This window comes from Dermacentor albipictus, chromosome 6, assembly GCF_038994185.2.
Source record: "Dermacentor albipictus isolate Rhodes 1998 colony chromosome 6, USDA_Dalb.pri_finalv2, whole genome shotgun sequence".
Lineage (NCBI taxonomy): Eukaryota > Metazoa > Arthropoda > Arachnida > Ixodida > Ixodidae > Dermacentor > Dermacentor albipictus.
Window position 1 is genome coordinate 58974767 of NC_091826.1, and position 6000 is coordinate 58980766.

Genomic DNA, 6000 nt, shown 5'->3' on the forward strand with positions numbered 1-6000 from the left:
GATATCTGGATTGAATTGAATAGATAGGCAAGATAAAATTTTTAAAGTTGAAAATGTAGAACGACAGTTTCACTGCAGCACTTTCAACTGTCCAATGGTGTTGAACGCACCGCAGCGGCAACTGCCGCCTTAAGAATACTTTCTGTAAGCGCAGGACTTGGTTGACTCTTTTTGATTTTGGTTTCATAGTTTTTTATATTGGGGACCCCATACGGTTGGGAGCTCGAGTGTAAAGTTCCATATCTGTGACACTAACAGTTTCCGAATAAGAGGGCTCATCCTCGCGTGGTTGGACTAGCGATGTGGTGTTTGTGGAATGTTCTGCAACTGTGGAAGGCGTCTCTACCTCGTTGCTGGGCATTCGAGGGCTGGCGCTAAATACTGGGCACTGCATTGCTGTCTTAGTGGTCTGCATTATTTGCATCATGTGACTGGAAATGATTTGCGCTAAGCAATCGGAGAGGCTGGATATCAATTTATCCAGAGCTTTAGCCATTGCTTTTTCCACCGCAGAGTCAATTGCTTCTGAGATATTAAGATCCATGCTTGGAGTGTTGCGCGCTGTAATACCAGAGTATCCGAAGGCCCTGTCTTTGATAGCTGAAATTGCATCTCTTCGGGAGCAGCGACGGCGGTCGATATTTTCAAGAATTTGTATTTGTTGAGCGTGAGGAGAGCAGTTCGAATAGTCTGCTGGCTGTTCTCATTCACAGAGGCAGCACTATTGAGATTAAGTAGAGCATTCACTTGAAGAATGACCCTCCAGCAGGTGCGGCAACCCAAGCTAGACCCACATCCTCTTGCGCTATGCCCGAATCTCCAACAATTCTTACACTGGATTGGGCGTGACGTAAGCGGCTCTACACAGACGCCAAGAGGCCACACGTTTATTTCAGATGGATATGATGTGCCCACAAACGTTGCAATAACAGATTCTGTCGGAACCCTCTCGTTATTTGCCAGTCGATTGCAACGGTAGATAGCAATGACGCCTGCTGCGGATAGCTTGTCCAGGGTTTCAGTAGGACGTAATCGGGAGTCTGCCCCCGTAAAGGACCCTTGGTGCACGCAAGGTGAGGCGGAATGAAAGCACTCACCGGGGTGGAAGCGAATGAAATGCATTTGAAGAGGTGTTCAACACAGGTCTGGAACGTTCGCACGGTCTGGAACGCTCGTCCGAACGCTCGCATATCAGTGATGGTCTGGAAGTGGTTGGACGTGCCCTTAAGTGCCTTCTGGACAGCCAGTGGATTCATGATCCTGATGGAACCTCCATTGGTAGGCACAGGCGCCACAGGAATGGTGCTGACGCCACTGCGAAAAAATATATTCATGGGCAATTCATTAGGTGGCAGGGATGCTGACCAGGCGGATCGTGCCTGGCCAGGAGAACTGGTCGACATTAGCTCAAGTCAGCTGACGAAAGGAATACCAATCAACCAGGAACTAAAATAAGGTTATTGAGATTACCTGAAACTCCCGATACTCTTCCAAAACACCACAGCAGGTCAACGAAACGGTCGCTCTGTCGAGGCCAGCCGGAACCAGGGACAACAGCCGTTTGTTCCACGAGTCGGCACAGCCGAGCACAGCCGAGGTTCCTGCTTCCTCAAACGGGGTCCTCGTCGGTTACCGCGTCGCGTGCTGGCACGAGCCAGTGCTCGAGAGCCGCTGCGGCTTCTTCTTCTTCTTCTTCTTCTTCTTCCTTCAAATTTCGTCACGTACACACGAGGGGGCGTTTGGCCATTGTTCTCAGCGGAAACATAATATGAACTTTTTGTTTTCTGGTAATTTATTCATGTGTGCAATTCATATTTCAGTGACAAGAAATGTAAATTATTTTCTGTTTCCGTTTTTTCAATAGTGGTCTTGGGAATTATGGCGAAGATGCTATAGTACTAAAATAACGCGATTTAGTGTTAATAATGAAGACAATGTGCTTAACATGCGAGTCTCCCAGTCGCAATCACGCACTCGTGTGATATCTGACACACTTCCTTTGGGGCTCAGCCAAGGGTAATTGCCCCAAAAGATAAAACGCTAGTCAACTAGAAAAGGAGGCCTACACGCGATAGGAGATGTTCTAAATAGGTCGTTCTTTCGGAATTATATTTTTTTTTATTCTTTATCCCTAGATGATGCCCAAAGGGTCGATGGTGCGATCCCACAGATACTCATGAACAGATTTAAGTGCGGTATTCGACATCCTAATAATGCAATGATAACTTCGGATTTGTGAGAGGTTCACGACCAAACATTGCAGGGGAACGTTAAATGTTCGTAATCCGGTGCAGCAAGGAGGCGCTCATTTTTTTCTACCTAGGAATTGTCACCATCAAAATCTTGTTACCGCTAGCAAAGTAAGTCTGGACAAAGAGAAACTCACTGGCCCACCAAGCGCTGCCTTTGGAAAGCGGTCTGCCATCTGTTTAAGTGCCAGTGCACAATGCACCAGGTACCCACAAAAGCAGAATTTCTTTAACACGATGTGGGATAGAAAAGTGTAGCGATCGGTGCAATAGTGAAATATTTGTACTTTAGAGCGACATAAATTGGAGTGTAATTGGGAAGACGGATAGCAAAGATGCGTGATTGTGTTTGGGAGTAAATGTCTGCTGCTGATTTGTCATCTCTTAGTGAGGCGTCCGTCGCCACAACGTTGTATGAGAGAAAGCCTCTTCATCTTTAGAATAAAAACAAGAATTGTGCAACACAGGACGAGCGAGTGAATAGCACAGGACTTGTGCGTTCACTGTGCGCTTTACCTGTCCTTGCCCTGTGTTCTTTACTCGCTCATCCTGTGTTGCGGTGTTCCTGTTTTTATCCCCCTATATTGTCACCCACTTTCAATTTCCTTGCTTTCACAAGTCGATATTTCAATCAACACTGCTAATTCAACCAATCTTCTCCTAGATGTCCTTGTCGCTTTCCTTCACGTGATTGGGACTTCTGAAAACGTGCCTACTTCGTTCCCCTTCTCGTTGCTTACATTTCATTCCTAAAGACAGAAGTAGCAAGGAAAGCTATTATAAGCAATTTTATTTATAGAACAATGATGTCATACAAGATACAATGCTGTACTAACAGCTGCATCGAGAGGCACAACTCGTGTGCCGCTGGCCTCTGGCTCTCTCGCAGGCGTGCTCTTTCACCGCAGCGCCTACTATTATGTCCCATCCTGTCGGAGAAGATGCCTATGCGGTAGATGATGAATGCCTGCACAAACCAAGACCGGTATGATTGTCATTCAAACCAAATGCTGTGAATCTGGTACAGAAAACGCGCCTCACTTCATTTTTTTACTGATTTCGCGCTGCTACAAGTAGGGATGAGCAAATATGTTCAACTATTAGGCACAGGGCGAAACACATCATCATCATCATCATCAGCCTAGTTACGCCCCCTGTAGGGTAAAGGCCTCTCCCATACTTCTCCAACTACACCGGTCATGTACTAATTGTGGCCATGCTGTCCCTGCAAACGTCTTAATGTCATCCGCCCACCTAACTTTCTGCCGCCCCCTGCTACGCTTCCCTTCCCTTGGAATCCAGTCCGTAACCCTTAATGACCATCGGTTATCTTCCCTCCTCATTACATGTCCAGCCCATGCCCATTTCTGTTTCTTGATTTCAACTAAGATGTCGTTTACCCGCGTTTGTTGCCTCACCCAATCTGCTCTTTTCTTATCCCTCAACGTTACACCGATCATTCTTCTTTCCATAGCTCGTTGCGTCGTCCTCAATTTCAGCAGAACCTTTTTCGTAAGCCTCCAGGTTTCTGCCCCATATGTGAGTAATGGTAACAAACAGCTGTTATACACTTTCCTTTTGAGGGATACTGGCTACCTGCTGTTCATGATTTGAGAATGCCTGCCAAACGCACCCTAGTCCATTTTGATTCTTCTGGTTATTTCAGTCTCATGATCCGGATCCGTGGTCACTACCTGCCCTAAGTAGATGTATTCCCTTACCTATTCCAGTGCCTCGCTACCTATCGTAAACTGCTGTTCTCTTCCGATACTGTTAAGCTACCTAAATCTCACATTTATGCATTTTCCAACAAACATTATTCATGTTTTATAGTAAAGCCAAAGGAAAATCGCAGTCCCATTTCCCCGATTATTTATTCGCTGATACACTCTGAAGAGCCGTTTGCATGACAGCGTAGATATTTTATTGCTTTAGTGAGGTGAAGCATCTGAATTTACCGTATCCACATTAACGAATAGTTGATTAATTGTGTTTTAGCCTAATTTGTACCTCATAGTGCTGTAAATGAGAAATTCGTTCCCTTCGAAGGTTTCCGTGAAGAGTCTGTTTCTTTTTTTTAGAATTGTGGTTATATTGGGACAGCCTGAAAGACGATGCTTGGGTAAACGGTATTGAGTGAAACGGAGACAAACATCCCAACATGTGCTCCATTCGACATGTTTAACGATGTCACGGGAGCACTCACCGCAAGCGTCGTTGGCTGCGCCGTTCCCTTCAGAACGACGCAGGCCCATTCCTTGTGCTTTCATGCTGCATTTAAAAATGACGATGTCTGTACATGCAGCATGGACAGTGTACCAGTGCACACAAGATGTTTAAGCTCGTTTGCTCATTCTACAGGCAGGCACGATGAAGTAGAACTGGGCAGCGGGGTCATGTAATGCTATCCTTTGTGAAAATTATCTAGCAGTTGAGATGCAGGGAAAAGAGGGGGAAAGCGGGAGATTGAAATGCAAGACGATGAGTAAAAAACGAGAACAAGGGGAATGCAGGAGACAAAGTTCTGAGAAGTGGACCCGTGTTCTTGCAGAAGACAAGACCACTTGTCGAAACATTGGCTCCTGCTTTCCCCTCCTTCTCGTTTTGCTCATCGTCCAGCAATGGAGATAAGGACGCATACTTCCCACTTACATTCTCACGCACGAAATGCTTGTCATCGCTCAGATATCACTTTTTTTTCTATAAGAAATTAGGAACCCACTCGTAGTATTTTGTACTCAAAACAGTCCGACCTCAAATTGTCTTCAATCAACGTAACACGCGACGAAATTCTAGAGCGTGTAAAAAGCCTAATTTCATCTTCTGTCGATGTACAGCACCACCCGTGACAAATTGGCGCTTTAATATCGATTGCAGATGCCAAAATGCTCGTGAAGATAGAATTTATGAGACAGTAAAAGAAAAAGAAATCGGGCATGATGTAGCGGTAAAGGAGAGGTGAATCTGTTAAGATTACATCTCCCCCGTCTCAGTTCCCTGATCAATGAGTTCCCGGTTCACCACACTGCGAAGTGATCAAGAGCTCATTCGACACAACTCTTACCTTTTCGAAGAGCAAAGTGCCACTGGTGGTCGTCCGCAACATACCACCGTCAGTTGCTTCATTGTATGCGCGCGCACTCACGCACGCACGCATGGAGGCACAAACACGCACACACGCACACACGCACGCACGCACGCACACACACATTGCTAGACTGTAGCCATGCCTACGAGAGGAATAAGCTGGCTCCTATACTCCTCTTGCATTGCAGGTGAGGGAGAGCGCATTATGTAAACCCTACTATGGAACATAATTCGAGCCCTGACGAAGAGACGCCCGCAATCGAAAAATTGGTCCCAGGGCTTATGTCGGCATACTCACGAATGCATCGATTCATATTCGCTCTACACAAATTTCATGCCAGGGAGACGGAGCTTTAATGAGCGACGAAGGGTGTGTGTGGATATGAGCCTTCACGGCGTTGAATTTTGCCGAGTGTGACTGGACATGCTAGTGAATAAGCCCGATTGGGTGCGAGTTATTGCGAGTGGAATTGACTACGAACACTATTGAGTACTGGTGGGCATGGATGTTCGTAATTAGATACTTAAGTCAGAGCGGACGAGTGTTAGTACACTTGGGTGTGAGCGATTACCTAGCCTTAGTAGTGTCCTTACCCTTGAGTATAAGTGAGTGCGTATCTTCTATAAGTAATAATGAGTACGTGTGAGCTAGTATATATCACCC

At 46.0% G+C, this 6000-nt stretch overlaps 1 protein-coding gene across 6 annotated transcripts in view; it reads right to left on the minus strand.

The window, feature by feature from the left end:
* Positions 1-1673, minus strand: part of LOC135896123 (uncharacterized) — a 64270-nt gene extending 62597 nt beyond the window's left edge. For 4 of the 6 annotated variants that reach the window (XM_070540600.1, XM_070540598.1, XM_065424470.2 and 1 more), the window contains exons 1-2: positions 1471-1672; positions 1098-1314 (exon numbers count right to left, since the gene is read on the minus strand). The gene's annotated coding sequence lies outside the window, so the exon portion shown is untranslated. Of the gene's footprint in view, positions 1-1097; positions 1315-1470 lie in introns of all 6 variants that reach the window. The other 2 variants (XM_065424472.2, XM_065424469.2) reach the window with 1 other exon arrangement.
* Positions 1674-6000: the final 4327 nt, after the last annotated feature.